Here is a 17502-nt window from a genome sequence, read left to right on the forward strand (position 1 = left end):
TTGTGATGCATGTGGCTTCAGCACAACACTGTGTGAAGCCAGAGCTCAGGTATTTCTATCCGCACACATTGACAAGGTCAACCTGAGTGACTGACCTGGGCTGAATCTGCGAACACTGCCATGAGTGAAGCCTACTGAAACATCTGAGGAAGAGCGTTCTTTCAAGAGTGTAGGGTTACCAGCTGGTGGTGGTGCATGCCTTTAATTTCAGCACTCAGGAGGCAGAGGCAGGTGAATCCCTGAGTTCGAGGTCAGCCTGGTCTACAGAATGAGTTCCAGAACAGCCAGGGCTACACAAAAACACTCTGTCTATAAAAAAAAAAAAAAAAAAAAAAAAAAAAAAAGAGTCTAGGGTCTTATGTACAACAGCTGGGGAGCCAGGCTTCTTGGCCACCACAGTGTGCCTACTTGGGGCCCTTTCTGGGCACTGCTTTGTGTACAGGGTTGCAGAATCTGCTTTGTTGTAGAGGATCGAACCCAGTGGCCTTCCATGGTTGGTTTCCTTCTAAGGCTAGTGATGTGAGGGGCCTGGTACTGTGAGTTATTTGGAAAGAGAGAAGCAGAATCTGGGCGGGATGATATAGTTGTGTTGCTAGGGTGCTTTCCCAGCTTGCCTGAAGTCCAGCATTCACCTCTAGCATACACTGGCCATAGTGGTGAATACCCATAATCCCAGCACTGTTTCCCCAGAATAGAAAGAAAAAAGGGAAAGGAAGCAGAGTCCACAGACATGCTCTGCACACTGGAAGCCCATCTGTTTGTATGACTTTAATATGATACAGCTGGGGACGTTAAGAAGCTACCTTAGGTCTGGTGAGATGGCTCAGTGGTTAGTGGAATCTACGGCAACCCTGACAACCAAGTGTAAGCCCCAGGTCCCAAATGGAGGAAGCAGAGAACCAGCTCACATATATTGTCCTCTGACCACCACACATGAACTGTGGCAGACACACATGTGCACGCACACGCACACACACACACACACACACACACACACACACACAACGTTTTATGATTTTCTTTTAAAGAAGTTCTGAGGAAGCTTTGATGTGTGGTACTTTGGGATGATCAGGCCAGGAGTTGGCCTGGGGAGACCTTGATTCCTGAGTGCTTGACAAATGAGCTTATTATATACATTTTCCTTTTCCCATATAATAATACCTACTAGCCCCTGGTCTTTGGCTTTACAGACCTGCAATGTTTAAAGATGCAAAGATCCTACTACAAGATTCTTTGTTTCTCTGAGACAAGGCTTCACATAGCCTAGGATGGTCTTGACCTTGATATGTAACCCAAACTGGTCTTGAACTCCTGATCCTTTCGTCACCATTTTCCAAGCGCTGGGAGTGTAGGCATGTTCCACCATATGCATGCTTAGGCTCCTGGAGGCCAGAAGAAGGAGCTGAATCCCCTAGAACTGGAGTTAGAGACATTGTCAGTCATTGCGTGGGTGCAGGGATCAAACCAGGGTCTCCAGTAGGAGTAGCCAGAACTCTAAGCTGATGACCTGTCCCTCCAGCCCCACATTAGGAACCTTTTAAACTTGTTCTTCTGGAATAGACCTGAACTTATTATTGTGAGCTGGGATGCAGGGATCTCTCTCTCTGCTGGCTAGCCCTCTTTCTTGGAGTCCGAACACTGGACTTCTCCCTGGAGGCCATCGTTTCAGATGCCTAACGTCTCTGAGCCCTGTGACGTAAACCCGTCAGGAGGAGCTGTCAGTTAGTTTACTGCAAGGGCCTCTTTGAGCCATAGGTTAATATATTAATGAAGACGGTGGCTTCCACCCGCCATTAAATAATGACTATGAGTGACTGGAAGGAAAACATCCCTGTGTCCCTCGGCAGTATGTGAGATTGATGGGAATGGATTGTCCTGCCAGGAGAGAGCAGAAATATGACAACCTTTTATTCCTCTGCAGCCTGGGTGAGGGTGTCTTCATTTCTATGTTATTATTTTACAAAACCTTTTATGATGATTCTGAGCTAAAAACACATTAAATCATATATTTAATTATATTGAAACAGGACCCTGAGATTCTGTCAGTAATCTAGCTTAATCTTGACATCTCCTCTTCCAATATTTTATTTCTGTTCAGGTCATATTAGTCAACTGGGCATAGGCAGCAGTATTTATTTATCTGACTAGTTTATTTTGGTAAAGTAGTAAATTATGGTAAATTATAATAATTCCCCAGTTAATATGCATCTCACAATCACACGCAGATGACATTCTGAAATACGATCTAACTCTGATATTGGCAGCAACACTGCCTTTTCCACCCTTTCAGGACAGCCTAAGTGGTTTGGAATGTTCTAGATTTTTCCCAAACCACTTCTGTTTAGAGATCCCCTGTGGTATTAATTTCATGTGCAAATACAAACAGAGCCATCTATTATGTGACAACAAGTTTTCAAGCTAGAGGAGCAGGTGGGGGTAGGGCTGGGGGTGGTCCTTGAAGGGCAAGGCCCTGGGCTAATCAGAAGTGGTGTCCTGTACCTGGAATTACCCATGGGGGCAAGTGAGGAGTCTCCCTTTATTCTGGCTTCCTCCCAGTCTACCTCTGTGGTTGAGATGTCCTGGAGTCCAATGCTTCCCCCGAGGGCTGCCTGTTCAGAGCCTGGTAGAGCCAACCCCCCCAACACACACACACACACACACACACACGTTGGTTCCATATAAGGCTAGGTTTATCACCCTCTCAGCTTTTTCAAGGTCTGGGCCTGTCCTTAGCTTCACTGATTCGGAATCCAATGCAGTGGAAGCTCCAAAGGTGGTCTCCAGGCTTTCGTACTCATGACCATGAAGGCATCAGGGGGTGGGGTCACAGTCTGCAATGGTTAAAACCAGTGCCCTTGGGTCCCTGTCGCAACCAGCTTCCAGCAGCCTCTGTGTAGGTACAGACAGTAAATGTAAACACCCTGAAGACAACTAGGCCTAAGGCTACAACACCAAAGACCTAGAGGGAAGGAATTCTGGGAAACGAGGAGTTGGCTGTTTGGTGTGCTGGGTGACGCCATGCGAGAGGATGCAGGCTCAGGGCACACAGGTCTTGGCAGGGTGCCACAGAGTCCAAATTGACAGGCGGCAGCAGCTGCCTTGGACTGCAATCTCTCACTTTCCTGATGTTTAAGAAACTTCTTTTAACTGTTCTTTAATGGTAGTTCTGAGACAAATTCTCTCTCTTTTCTTATCTTTAATCATTAATTCATTAATTTTTGATACAGGCCTTACTATGTAAGCCAGACTGGCTTGGAATTTGTCATACTGTCTCTGGAGTGTTGGGGCTACATGTGTGCACCAAGTTTATTTCACTCTTTTTTTTTTTTTTTGAAGGTTCAGAGATTGTTTTAATTTTTTCATGAGGGGCTTATCCTCTAGCCCAGGCTAGCCTAAAACTTGACGCAGTCCTCCTGCCTCAGTCTTCTGACCATTAGGATGGCTTGCATGGGCCATCACATGCACTTTGGGACGTGTGTGTGTGTGTGTGTGTGTGTGTGTGTGTGAGAGAGAGAGAGAGAGAGAGAGAGAGTGCTAATTATTTGAGAATTTCATATAAGCTTGTAATGTATTTTGATCATACTTACCTCCCACTCCCTCCTTTAATTCCTCCCCAAAGCCCCTTCCCAACTTCATGTCCTCTTTTCTATTTTTATTTTCCTATAACCCACGGAGTCCAATTAGTGCTGTTCATATACCCCTGGGTGCGAGGTCCTCCACTGGAGTGTTGTTGAACATCCAGAGACCACACCGTAAAGCTAAGTAACTCTCCTCCCCTACAAATCTGGGAACTGAAGAGCTGCTCCTCCTCCACGCTGGCTTGACCTCAGCACAGGCAACCATAGTTCTCTTCTGTCACATCAAGAAGATACTGTTTCACTTAGGTCCTCCCCCACCTCTGGCTTTTACAGTCTTTCTGCATCCTCTATTGAGATGCTGCTGCGCCTTGGGGAGGAAGCTTCTTCCACTGTGTGATGCCACATGGAAACAGGCTTCTTTTTCACCATGTCTTCCCCACAGGAAAGGTGCTGTGTCTACTCTGAGCTTGAGATGCCCCAGCCTTCCATTTCTGGAGTCGAGTTGCACAGTGTCTTGGTGTGGAATTCTTTGGATTTGTTCTGTTGGGAGGTGCTTTGTGTGTTGAATCTCAAGGTTTATCTTTTTTTACCAAACTAGCACATCTCCTGACATAATTTCCTTGAATATATGTATGTTGTTCTTGGCTGGGACTCTAATGATCTAATGCTGGTTCTTTTGTTACTATCTTGAGCCTCTTGCTCCAAATCTCTCCTCTGTCACAGACACCAAGCCTGGCTAGTAAGTTTTCTGTGCTGGTATTGTATTTTCAGCTTTTTAAATGTTCATTTCTCTTCTTCTTCTTCTTTTTTTAACAACAATCTCATTTTTTTTTTTTTTTACTGGAGTTTCTAGTTTTCACTGTTTCCAGGGAACTTAAAATAAGTCACTGAAACTTGGTTTATTAATTTAGTTTTTAGTTCTATGGGTCAAATTCAGGGCCTCAGATACACTAAGCACATGCTTTACCATGGAACCACACCTCTAGTCTCTAAAACATTTTAATTCATGGCCACTTCAGTTTTTTGTCCAGTAAATCTGAGTCTTGATGGGTCTTGACATTGACACTGTCTGATCCACATTCCCTCTTCAGGCTGTGATTTTACTGGCTCTTGACACAACAGGTCATATTTTTACTTCAACCTGGTCATTTTGACTAAAATATTAGGAAATTGGGAGACTGGGAGGGTTTTGGTGCCTTTGAGGGTCATTTTCTGTCTCTGTCTAAAAACATAGGAATGAGTGAACTGGGCCAGGAGCCCAGACTCACAGCTACATCTACACACCTCCTGGGCCCTCCCAACATGTCAGGCATGCAGCAGGGAACTCCTTGTCTAGACCTGATAGCCCTGAATTGCTTCCTGGTTCAGGCCCTCCACAAAGACTCCACAGTAACTGCTAAATCTCATCACTTTTTCTCCCTTGCCTTTTGAGGGGTGGAAGGTAAAGTGGAAGCAGTTTAAGCTTTCCTCCTTTGCTCTGTAATGAGTGGCCCTGGACCTTCCACAGGGCTAGTGTGTGAGCCGAACACTATTTTAACAAGACAGAAATGAAGACTGAAATTTTACAGCATTATGGTTTCTAAGCCAGCTCAGTTATTGTCTAGGACCAACGCTGCTCCCTGCACCAGTCTAATTTTTAATATTAACAAATACCTAGAAGAAAATATTTGCATTTGAATTTCATTAGAACAGAACACTTATGCTTTCAGAATAAACCTTAGCTCATCTAATACGGAAAATTAACCTGACTTATTCCTATGAGAACTACAGTGCTGTGGAACAAATCTCTCAGAAAAGGAAGGCTGGCTGGTTTTTTTTTAAAGTTTTATTATTTTATGATCCAACTATAAAAACAGATTCGGTGGCTTAGAAGACAACACCCCCACTTGATGTTATGTATTTATTTGCCTGCTTTTAGCAACTCAAATTTCTAATTAAATTTTATTACACTCTTCACCAGGACTCCTATGAGGATAAGTCCATTTGTTAGAATGCATGTTGAAGAGGAGTGGTGTCAGGGAGGACAGCTCAGGTAGTGCAAACGCTAACACCTTTGCCAAGGCTGGCTGTGGAATCTCTTTGGAGGTCCTCAAGAACCCACATATGTGCACACACACTCTAATCTGAAAGCTGAAGGTGGGACAGGTTTTGAGGTCTCAATCTTTAACTCCTTTTCTGTTTGTTTGTTTTGTTTTTAAGACAGGATTTTCTACATAGTCCTGGCTGTCTTGGAACAGGCTGGCCTTGAACTTAACTGCCTGCCTGTGTGGGATTAAAGGTGTTCAATACCACACCCAGCCCTAAATCTTTTACTCCTTAAAACTAGCAAAGAGTCACTGTGGCTCAGATGGTAGAGTGATTGCTTAGCATACGAAAGCTCTGGGTTTAAGGTATGAGATACTTTCACTCAAGCTGTTGGTGAGGGAGTCCCCGAAGACCCCAAACAAGACAGCCTATTGCCATTGTTCTTGATTGTCCACCAGAACTTGATGGTAAGTCTCTACCAATGTGCTGGACACTAGTGTGACTCACCTTGATCCTAGCACTTGGGAGGCAGAGGCAGGCAAATCTCTATGAGTTCAAGGCCAGTCTGCTCTATAGAGCAAGTTCTGGGACATCCAATGTTACACAGAAACCAAAACCAAAAACAAAGACTGTACTTATAAAGATATCACAAACTTTGGTCACAGGCTATGGAAAAATCAAGTTGGTACAACCAAGAAGATTCTATTCTTCTGGACAGCTTTCATAGTGCTGAGGGTGCTATGCAGGCTGCAGGGAAGAAAAAGTCATCAACACTCTTATCCACCTGTGAACGCTATGAGCCACAATATGCTCATAGATGCATTAGTGACACAAATATTATGGAGGTAACCGATTGTCTTCTGATTGGATTTAGGGCCTACTCCACAGGAGAAAATACATGCCTGATACCATAAATCTGGTGAAGAACCTGTGGTCAGGGAGTTCACAGGTCCCAGTGGTGAACTTACTGCCATTATTCTGCTAAACTGACACAGTATCAAACTCCCTCTAGATTCATATCTCTCTACCCATAGATTACTGCAGCTCTCAGACTTGATAAGAGAACTTTCTTTGTGTAGTTGATGGTGGCTGATGCAGAAACTCACAACTGGTCAAATTACAGAGAATAAGAGTCTATAGAGTGCTTAGCCAGAAACGGGACATCTACATCACACCTCCTCCCCAAGGTAGGGGACCATCTTGGTAGAGGGAGCAGAAAGGTTGTAAGTACCAGAGGTCAGGAGGACCTGAGCTAACAGCATCTTGTGGACATGACAGGACTAGTGCACACATGAGTTGGCAGCAGGTAGAGTTGCCTGCACATGATCTGCATATAAGATCTAGCCAGCCAACATTCCAGCATGGGGGTATGGAGAAGCTCATGAACTTCCATCCCTAGCCTAGGAGCCATGAACAGACGACAGCTTCTGGAGAAGGAAGAGTCAGTTTACCTTGAGAGTATGGCCCTAGGTAGGTTGCTCATAGTTCAGTGGATGGGCAGCACAAATTGAATTTGGAGGGTTAAAAAAAAGATGACATAATGCTGGTGTTGTAGTCCAAGAATAGCCACACAAACCACTCAGACAACAATCTCAGTCAGATATTTTATTTTATTGATCACTGATCCTAAGACTGGTCATGACCAGAAACACAATGGACTCGGCCAAACTGTGACATTGACCTGTTCTTAGAGCAGTCTTTTTATAGGGAAACCAAGCATAGAAGATGGGGGAGGGTGCAGTAATACATTGTAACACATTTTGGCCAACTAAGCAAAGTATTATCAGCTAACCTTTGAGCTGATTGGTCCCAAGTGAGGTAAGTGAGGTGGTGGTTAGGGTCTTCCAGAGTACAGACAAGTGCAGAGATAACAAAGAGTGGGACCAGAGAGTAGCCAAGTGTGGAGATAACAGAGCATGAATTATGACACCATCGAGTCATAGTAAAATATAAGGTTAACTTGACCCTCTGGCAGGGTCTGTTAGTGTCAGCTATGGATAACTACTTCTAAGAAGTAAGTTAAAAAGTTTGAACTTCATTTCACCTTGTAAACAAAATGGAAGCTGAGTACAAAAATGGCTGCAAATGTGTCAACTGCCACAAAGAGCAGACCTCAACATCGGGAGATCTGGAGGGTGGATCTAGGAGACTTAGGGGTAAACATGATCGAAATACATTGTATGCATGTATGAAGTTTACAAAGATTTGATCAAAATAATTATATAGCAAATGCTTTTTAGATTTATTTATTTTGTTTTTATGCATATGAGTGTTTTGCTTGAATGTATGTCTGTGCACCATGTGTATGCTTGATGTCTACTGAGGTCAGAAGAAGGTGCTGGATCTCCTGGGGCTGGAGTAACAGATGGTTGTGAGCTGCCATGTGGATGCTGGGAATTGAGCACAGGTTCTCTGAAAAAAAGAAGAAAGAAAAAACAAAAAAACAAATGTTCTTACTAAAAGGCTCTGGGTTTGGTCCTCCACATTGCTTAAAGATGTGGTTAATGTCTGCAATTACAGCACTCAGGAGGGAGAGGCAGAAAGATTAGGGATTCAATGCTATATATAGAGTTCTTGGCCAGCCTTGGTCTTCTGCTGTCTCAAACAAATGAAAAACAGCAAACTCCATACTTAATGATAAAGTATGATATGATAAAGGACAGAAAATGAAGTTATCGCCTGAATTCATACAGTGCAACCAATGTGTATATTGTAACCCCAAATCCACCCTTCATTCTCTATAGCATCTTTCAGAAGAAATTGTTACTTGTCTGTATTGTAACTACACTGCCAGATGACATGGTAAAATACCAATTGTAAGGTAGCAATATAACAGAGCAATTATAATTATGTTGGAAGGGCTCACACCCTCTCTCTCTCTCTCTCTCTCTCACACACACACACACACACACATTCTTTTCTAGCTGTCTAAACAAATGGAGCCAGGTTTCAGCAAGGGAAAGCAGTTGGTACAAATACAGGCTTAGGTCAAGTCTGAGGTTACCATGGATACCAGAACAAAGTTTTTTACATAAGAAACCAAACACAGAACACCTTTGCCTGGGTGACAGAGCCAAACACTTTGAAGATGTTATTAACAAGCATTGTAGGTAAACCAAAATCATGATTACATAAGAGGTTTTCAAATCAGCAGTTTCAGTGCTCAATAAACATCTATCCAGGCTGTCAGCTCAGTGAACACACCTACCTCTATCTTCAGCATACCAAAGCAGGTCCTGGTAGCATTCAAAATTCATAAATTGTGGGGTGGATGTTTTCTCACATGCTGGCTTGATATAATTCATGCAGGGATTACTTCTTGTCCTCAGAGCCCTCCTCTGCCCTGCATATTAGAGGAATGTCAGGCTGAATTTATCTGAGAGGGTCTCGGAGAAGGGGTTATTAATGGCAAGTGTATCTCCAGATTGAGGAAATCATAAGTACTTCTGAAAAAAAAAAGAGAAAGAAAGAAAATCCTTTTTATTTGAAAGGGCTATAAATCTGCAAATAATCTTAATTCACAAGCAAACCTTTAATGCAATAAGTTGATAGCAGATACATTACTGAAGAGACAAATACATAATTATCTTAAAATCTGTCATGGCTGGAAGTGTAGTGTTGCTCTAAATTAGAATTCATTTTATAATAGTAAAAATATACAATAACATTTTTTGCTTTTTTTGAGTTTTAACTTTTATCCTCATATATAGAAAGACAAATACAGACTGTTTATAAATTAGTATCCCAGACTATCCAGGAAATCCTTACATTGTCTAATCATAGAAAAAGCAAACTTTGATGACAAGAAAAAGGAACGTTTGAATCTCCCTTTTAAAATGTTGGCTTGGGCTGGGCATAGTGGCACACACCTGTACTTCCAACACTCAGGAAGGCAGAGGCAGGCAGATCTCTGTGAGTTTGAGGCCAGCCTGATCTACAAAGTGAGACCAGGACATCCAAGGCTATGCAGAGAAACCCTGTCTTGAAAAACAAAACAAACAAACAAAAAACCAAACAAAATGTTGGCTTGGCTAGTCATTGTGGCTTTAATTATGCACCATGTGTGGTAGGGGCAGAGTAAGATAGATGTCTCTGAGTTCAAGGCCAGCCTGGTCTACATAAGGAGGGCCAGGCTACATTGTGAGCCCCTGTCTCAAAATAAACAAACAAAATAAAAACAAATTAAAAAAAAACAAAACAAAAAACATGGGCCCAGCAATCAGCACTCAACTTCACAGATATAATTTCTCCGTTAGGCTATGTATTATATCTCCTAAGCTGAAACTTCCATGGGCTATGTGCACAGGTGTGATCCAGCTATGGATTAGAGTGTTTAGTATGGCTAGCATAAAGGAATATTTGTATCTGTGTCCTTCTTTGTATCAACACCTCAATACAGAACCGTATCTACACCTAAAATAGTAACTATATGTCTGTATAGGTAGTATCTATATCCATAATTATAATTGTGCCTTTTTGCTTCTATCTACACAAATAGCCATGTTTAAGACTGTCTCTATATGTATGTCAATATTATTAACTCTTTCTCTTCTCTCACAGTTTTGTTTTGAAGCTAGTATTTTAAAATTTATTTTATGTATGTAAGTGTCTATCTGTCTGTTCACCAAATGTACTCAGTTTCTGAGGAAGCCAAAAGAAGCAGGCAGATCTGGAAATGGAGTTACAGGTGATTGTAACAAATGGATGCTGGGAACTGAACCCTGGGTCCTTTACAAGTGCTGTAAACCATTGAGACATCTTTCCAGTCCTTCTCACATACAATTTTGTGTTCAGGGTTGTTCTGGTGTTATTTGGCCTGTCTGTCCATCTGCATGGTGGAGCCAGGAGGATAGATGAGAGAGTTACAGGCTCAGCCTGCGATGTACAATGTAGGGAGAATTTTGATTTCTTTAAAAAAACACAGCAATATTTTAAGAATAGCTTTTGTTTTAATAAGAGATATGGGATATGGGATTGCTTCACAGCAGATGACTATGATTTGCCTCGTGCCCTAGCAGAGGTGTGATTTTGCCAGATGCAGATAGTTTCCGTATTGTGTAACATTTGGAACTCTGGGGACCTTTCAGAGGGTGTATAAATGTTAGGGCACTGAACGGTGGGTTATTGGTTGCTGTTTGTTAAGTAGTTGTGTGCAAAGAAGAAACAACAACAAGAAGAAATAGATATCCTGACATCGAACAATCAAACTTGCCTCCAAGGAGCTCAATGTCTCTAATGATAATGTCATCCTCCTCATTACCCCTGACTTTATTCAGGGTTTTCTTTCCTTTCCTCTCTGTTCTTCTTTTCTAAATTATTTAGTGTTAGGGGGTTGAAAGGGTGGAAGAAAAGTGGGGAGAAGGGTGGAAGAAAGAAGAAAAGCAGCAAATGCAGGCTGACAGTGCAGTTTAGAATTGACTCTGTTATTTGTAGCTGTGCATTCTGGGCATCATATTTAACGTCATTGTTTTTTGGTTTCCTCATCCTCATCACAGTCCTTGTTTGCTTGTTGGGTTATTGAGAAATTAAATAATATAGTTGTGGAAATCTGTAAGATACTGTATCTGTATCTGTAAGATACAGAAGCTAAATATGATAACTCACTGAAATTTCTGGATCTAGTTTGGGAGGTAAAATAAGAGGGTGAGGTTTTGTTTTAAAGCACCTTCTGCATAGAACCAGGGGTCCATTATACTGGATCCACACAGGGAGCACCCTTGGCCCAGGAGCAGGAAACTCTAGCCACTGCCCTTGTTGTCCTGCCACTGATTGCACTGAAGACCATCCGCCCACCCCCAAGTTGATTTCAGCTCTAAGGCTGTTTAGGAAGAATTAATTGCAAAGATAAGTATGATAAGTAACATCAACTTTGGTTGAAATTATCCTAATAATCCTTTTTAAATTTATTCATTATTTATTACAATTTATTCACTCTGTGTCCCAGCTGTAGCCCCCTCCCTCGTCTCCTCCCACCATCTCTCCCTCTTCTTCTCCCATGCTCCTTCCCCAGTCCACTGTTAGAGGAGGTCCTTCGCCCCTTCCATCTGACCCTAGCCTATCAGGTCTCATCAGGACTATTTGCATTGTCTCCCTCTGTAGCCTGCCAAGGCTGCACACACACCCCCACCAACGGGGAGGTGATCAAAGAGCAGGCCACTGAGTTCATGTCAGGGACAGTCCTTGCTTCCCTTGCTAGGGAACCCACATGGAGACTGAGCTGCCTATGGGCTACATCTGAGCAGGGGGTCTAGGTCCTTTCCATGCATGGTCCTTGTTTGGAGAGTAGTATCTGTTCTCATCAGTTTAATATCTGATACATCCTCTATCTTAATAATCTCCATTCACGATGGCCGCTTGCTTTGCAAACTTGGAACAGGTTCAGGAAAAGACAGCATGGGTCTCCAAGGATCCCCAGCACTACGTGTGGAGCTCGCGCCTCCTAGTGGCGCTCATGGCCTATAGCACGCTGTCACTGCCCTTAAGCAGCACAAAAGTTGCGCAAAAAGGCTAGACCCTCTCAATTAAGGAATGGAATAGTGGTAAGAAAATTCAGCCAGGTCTTGTTCAGGAGTGAAAGCCACCTTCTGTTACAGCTTCCTAATGTTGCATGTGTGGCTTCACAGACACAGGTTACCAAATCAATCTTTACAAAGGACTTGTTTGGCTAGCTTTTGTATAGATTTTTTTCTTTTATCTTTTAGTTAGGATTTTATGTAGTTCACGTGGGTTTGAACTTGGAAGGTGTAGCCAGGTTTTTTGTCTGCTTATTGGGTTCTTTTATCTACACTTCCCCCATCCCTTCCAAACTCCCAACACTAGGTAGGAGAGAAAGAAGGTTAGAGGGGAAAGGGGGCATTGATATCATTAGATTACTTCCTGTGATTTGGGATGTTGAGTTCCTTGGGGTGAGTTTGATCTTTGGGATATCTCTAACCAGCAACCAGCCAGCAACCAGAAAACAACAAAGAGTAAAGGAAACAGCAACAGCAGCAGGTGGTACAGCAGCTGCAGCCTGTCGGGGCTCTGGCATCTATATACCCCATGAAGAGTCCTCAGAATTACAAATGTAAACTACCTTTAACTGGCAAAATCATGCTCCTACTAGAGCACAAGGCAAATAGTCAGCTGCTGTGGACAATTTGAAGCAGCCCCATATCACACACCTACAGTTAAAACAAAAACATATTCACATACATTTCTATGTTAAAACAAATTCAAGGCTGGCCTTGAATTCCTTTCCTCCTGTTGCCACCTTCTGCTCACACTGTGTTGAATTTTTAAGTGTAGAGTATATGAAGTATTTTGCTTCTTTCAAAGACTTGTTACAGCAATGTACAAATGAACCACTTATTGCTGAGTCCAGTAGAGGTTTTAAATCATGTACCTACTAATGTCAGGCATTTCCTAGGGGCCTCTGTGAGAACTCTGCTGGGCACTGCAAAGAAATTACAGGTTGTGGTCCTTGCCTTGCAAGATTTGAAACTGTCTGTGCAAAACAGAACTCTCATTTCGAAGGAAAAGAGAAAGAACTTTTACTCTAGAGCCAAATATTAGTGGCCATGGCCTGGGTACACAGAAAGACAAGCTCCATTGACTAAGTGGGTACATGAGCTTCTATTAGTTACAGAAAAAGGAAGTTACAATCAAGACATTTACCAAATAACTTGGTGGAGACTGCAGGTAGATGGGTTACAGCAAAGCAGGGGAGATTCTGCTGTAGGTTCAGGTGCTATCTGAAGGCAATCTTAGCTTTTGGGTTGCTGGAAGATAGTGTGGTGTGCTAAAAATGCATTTTAAAGGTTTTGATCATCACAAAGATATTAGGTCAGATATGGGGGTGGCCAATGAATTTAAGGGGCTATTAAAGGGGCTAGAAATAACCCAAGATAAATTTGATCTGCAACATTCTGATTCTCGACAGTCATGAAGCTCTAATCAGTGGGTCTTCAACAGAGGCGTGGCCTTTTCTCTCCCTTTGGAAACTTTGGTTTTTAAAACTATACTAGGAAGATATATTAGTCAGAGTTCTCTAGAGGAACAGAACTTATAGAATGTGTGTGTGTGTGTGTGTGTGTGTGTGTGTATTAGAATGGCTTACAGGCTGTGGTCCAGCTAGTTCAACAATGGTTGTCTACCAAAGGAAGGTCCAAGAATCCAGTAGTTGCTTGTTTAGTTCATGAAGCTGGATGTCTCAGCTGGTCTTCAGTATATTCCAGAATTAAAAAAAAAAAAAGTTGGCTTTAACATTGGTGAAGAAATAGGCTTACCAGCAAGAGTAAGAGCAAGCAGGTGAAGAAACAGCTTTTTTCTTTCATGTCTTTTATATAGATTGTGTCTTTAAAAACTTTTTATTGACTCTTTGTGGATTTCACATCATGCATCCCAATCCCACTCATCTCCTCGCCCCTTTGTATCCACCTTCTACCCTTGCAACCTTCCCCCAAAGGAAAAGAAAAAAATCCAAAAAACAAAACCAAAAGACTCAAGCCTCCCCCCAAAAGAATCCCCCCCAAACAAAACAATACAGCGACAAAACCCTTCTTGTCATGGAAGCTGTGGTGTTCACACATCTTTACTTGCACAATGTTCATTGCAATGAATCTTTAGTCTGGTTCAAGGCCTCTGGCTTCTAATACACTATCAATACAGGATCCTCACCAGGACTTCTCTCAGAGAGCCTGTTGTTGCCCTATGTCATGGAGATCCTGCAGTTTTGGTTCCTTAGAACCAGCCCCTTCACTAACTCTAGCAGTCCATAGATGGGGTAGATGTGGGTGGGCCAATTTAAAGCCCTGAATCTGGACCTGGGTGGTAGCTAAGTTGGTCAGCCTACCAGCGCTCCTGCATTCACACCACCAGGGCCAGCTCTCCAGCACTGCCTTGGCTAGCTCACCCAATACCACAGCCAGCAAGAGGCAGGGCCAGCTCTCTTGTTCTCATGCTCTCAGAGTGGCTTACCTGCATCCATGCCACCAGGTTTAGCTCTACTGTGCTTTCCAGGTGAGGTACACTCTCTCCTGAGTGTTTCAGCTGGTAAGGGGGCAGGGCTGGCTCTCCTGCTCTCATGACCCTGGAGCCAACTCTCTTGGCAATGGAAGGGGACAAGAGGCCTGGGCCAGGGTATCTCGTTAGGGTCCACACCACCTCAGGGCAGATGGGCCAGCCCTCCCAATCTCAAGCCTTCAGGGCTGGCTCACCTGAGGCCCCATCACCAGGGCCAGCTCTACTGTGCTACTGAGGCTTGGTGCAGGGACCAGTCTCTGGAGTGCTGCAATCAGCAAGGGGTGGGGCCAGCTCTCCCAACTGCCCCAGCTAATGAGGGTTGGGGCCAGCTCTGCAAAGCCCTTGGGCATCAACAGTTTCCCAGGTGGCAGCTCAGACCAAGCATGTCCCCATGGTCTTTGGTGGTAATATGAGCTGTGGACATTAACACAGATCCTCTGCTACTACATGGCCACAAACCCAGACATGACCCTCAGTAGCAGCAGGAGGACTTCACCATGGCCTCAAATGGCAGGGCAGAACCAAGTACCATGCATGGAGATAACCTAGAACCCCTGCATGGATGTAGCCCATGGCAGTTCAGTGTCCAAGTGGGTTCCATAGTAATGGGAACAGGGTCTGCCTCTGACATGAACTGATTGGCCTGCTCTTTGATCACCTCCCCCTGAGGGGGGAGCAGCCCTACCAGGACACAGAGGAGGACAATGCAGCCACTTCTGATGAGAACTGATAGACTAGGATCAGAAGGAAGGAAAGGAAGACCTCCTCTATCAGTGGACTTGGAGAGGGGCATGTGTGGAGAAAAGGGAGGAAAGGTGGGATTTGGAGGAGGGAGGGGTTTATGGGGGGATACAAAGTGAATAAAGTATAATTAATAAAAATTAAAATAAAAATATTAAAAAAATAAATAAAACAAAAAAATGGCAGGGAAGGCTACTCACATCAGGCTATTTCTCTCCACTTTCTTGTTTCTGGTTCTACTTCTCTTCACAGTGCTCAAACCATCCTACTTCTCTTCCTCTCCCATCTCTCCATCACATCATACTGGCTTCCACTGATACACACCTGTACCTCAAGACAGGCAGCAGGATGGGTGTCTTCTCTACAGATGTGTCCTAGGGTTTCTATTGTTGTGAAGAGACACTATGACCACCATGAAAATATTTCAGTGAAGCTGGCTTACAGTTTCAGAGGTTTAGTCCATTATCATCATGGCAGGAAACATGGAGGCATTCAGGTAGACATAGTGCTAGAAAAAAAGCTCATAAGTCTACATCTGGATCAGCAGGCATCAGGAAGAGACTGTTATCCTGGGCCTGGCTTGAGCAGTTCAGACCTCAAAGCCCACCCCCAGTGACATACTTCTTCCAACAAGGCCACACCTCCAGTTCCTGTGAGCCTGTGGGGCCATTTCATTCAAACTAACAGGCTGTCAGCAGAATGTAGCTCAGATCAAAGGTGGGTCTTCCCACCTCAGAAGATCTGGATTAAAAGTGGGTCTTACCCCTTCAACTAACTTAATTAAGAAAAAAAGAAAAATCTTCACAGGTGTACCCGCCTCTTGGATTTTCGTTAGTTCCAGATGTAGTCAGACTGACAACCAAGAAGAGCCACCTCGGAAGACAAACCACTTACACTCGGATACAAGCAGGGCCAACAGTCACTCCAGACTGTGCCATCTGTCACAATAAACTGCAAAAAGCCACGGAAGGTTCCCACCCACTGTTCTGCCTGGTTTCACGTGTTTGTTTTCATGTCTTTAAACGGTGTCCAAGAAAGTAAACCCAGTTCTGTCCAGAGTGAATGGTTTTTCTCTATTTTTCTAGTCATAAAAATCTTACCCTGCAGCCTGGAAGTAGTCCTTTATGTCTGCTCCCTGGTGACATTGTGTCCCCGAAACCCCGTGATCTGTAGTCTATTTGCAAATGATGTGTGTGTGAAGCATGTAGGGCTAGTCCAGCAACATCTGACATCTTCCTTTAAAGTCTGTGGCACAGTCCGAGGCTGCCTGAACACAAGGTTGCAGCCCACTTCTTGGAGAAACACATTGGTTTACAGATAGATGCAGGGATGGAGGGCCCAGAGTGGCGGGCTGTGTTGGAATGCCATAGCCTGTGGGCACAAAGGCGACGTGGATCTTTCCATTAAAGTTTGCACGCTGCCTCAGTGAGACTCCCCACCATGCTCTGCAAAGGTGCCTGTGTGGTGCGCAGCTGGGAACTGGCTCTCGGCAATGAACCAGGACTGCGGAGGGAGGGAGGCTGCTGTGCTCTGTGCCCTGACCCTGTGGTAGAGATGACTTCAGAGTGGGGAGAAGCTCCTTCTCAGAGATTTCATCACATGTTTTTGTCTGATGGTTTGGCTAGTAACCTCAGAGCCAAGCGCTGACAAAAAGATATTGGCTCGTTTAAAGACGTCCACCTCTTTGGCTAAAGAAGGCTCAGATGTTGCAACCATGCTATTTTACAGCTCAGTTCCAGTCATGTGTCATCAGGCTTTGGAGACTGGGGCTAAGGGAGAGACAAATGACATCAAGTTGGCCTGGAAAGTAAACAATGAGAACATTCAGGAAACCCCAAGTCTGAAACAGGGAAAGTTTCAGCGATTTGTCCCCCCTTCCTGCTCCCTCCTCCACCTCCCTCAGCTCACTCCTGGGCTAGGTAGGGCTCAGGTCTAGAAGCTCTGGGCAGGCCAACTCCAGACCTGAAACCTCCGGGGTTCAATTTATGTTTTTCTATGTCCTGGGGCATGAGCCTTCTCCTCTCCCTTAGATCAAGGGCCAACTCCAGCTGATTCTGGCCCGCCCAGGTCTCTGACTTCATGCTCATCGGATTCCCCTGGGCTAGGCTCTGAGCTGGCTGTCTTAGCGGAACTGCATGAGGCATGTGTAGTTCTG

The 17502-nt window shown here is 44.0% G+C and overlaps 1 long non-coding RNA gene across 2 annotated transcripts; it reads right to left on the reverse strand.

Moving 5' to 3' along the window:
• Positions 1-7258: 7258 nt before the first annotated feature.
• Positions 7259-16742, reverse strand: LOC132649729 (uncharacterized). 2 transcript variants are annotated; one of them, XR_009588233.1, is made up of 3 exons: positions 15548-16742; positions 8812-9049; positions 7259-8015 (listed from the first exon to the last, which is right to left on the reverse strand). It is a non-coding gene; the product is annotated as an uncharacterized LOC132649729 (long non-coding RNA). The 2 variants fall into 2 exon arrangements; XR_009588234.1 differs by lacking the exon at positions 15548-16742 and adding an exon at positions 13702-13803.
• Between the last annotated feature and the right edge of the window lie 760 nt (positions 16743-17502).

Source organism: Meriones unguiculatus, chromosome 21 (genome assembly GCF_030254825.1).
Source record: "Meriones unguiculatus strain TT.TT164.6M chromosome 21, Bangor_MerUng_6.1, whole genome shotgun sequence".
Lineage (NCBI taxonomy): Eukaryota > Metazoa > Chordata > Mammalia > Rodentia > Muridae > Meriones > Meriones unguiculatus.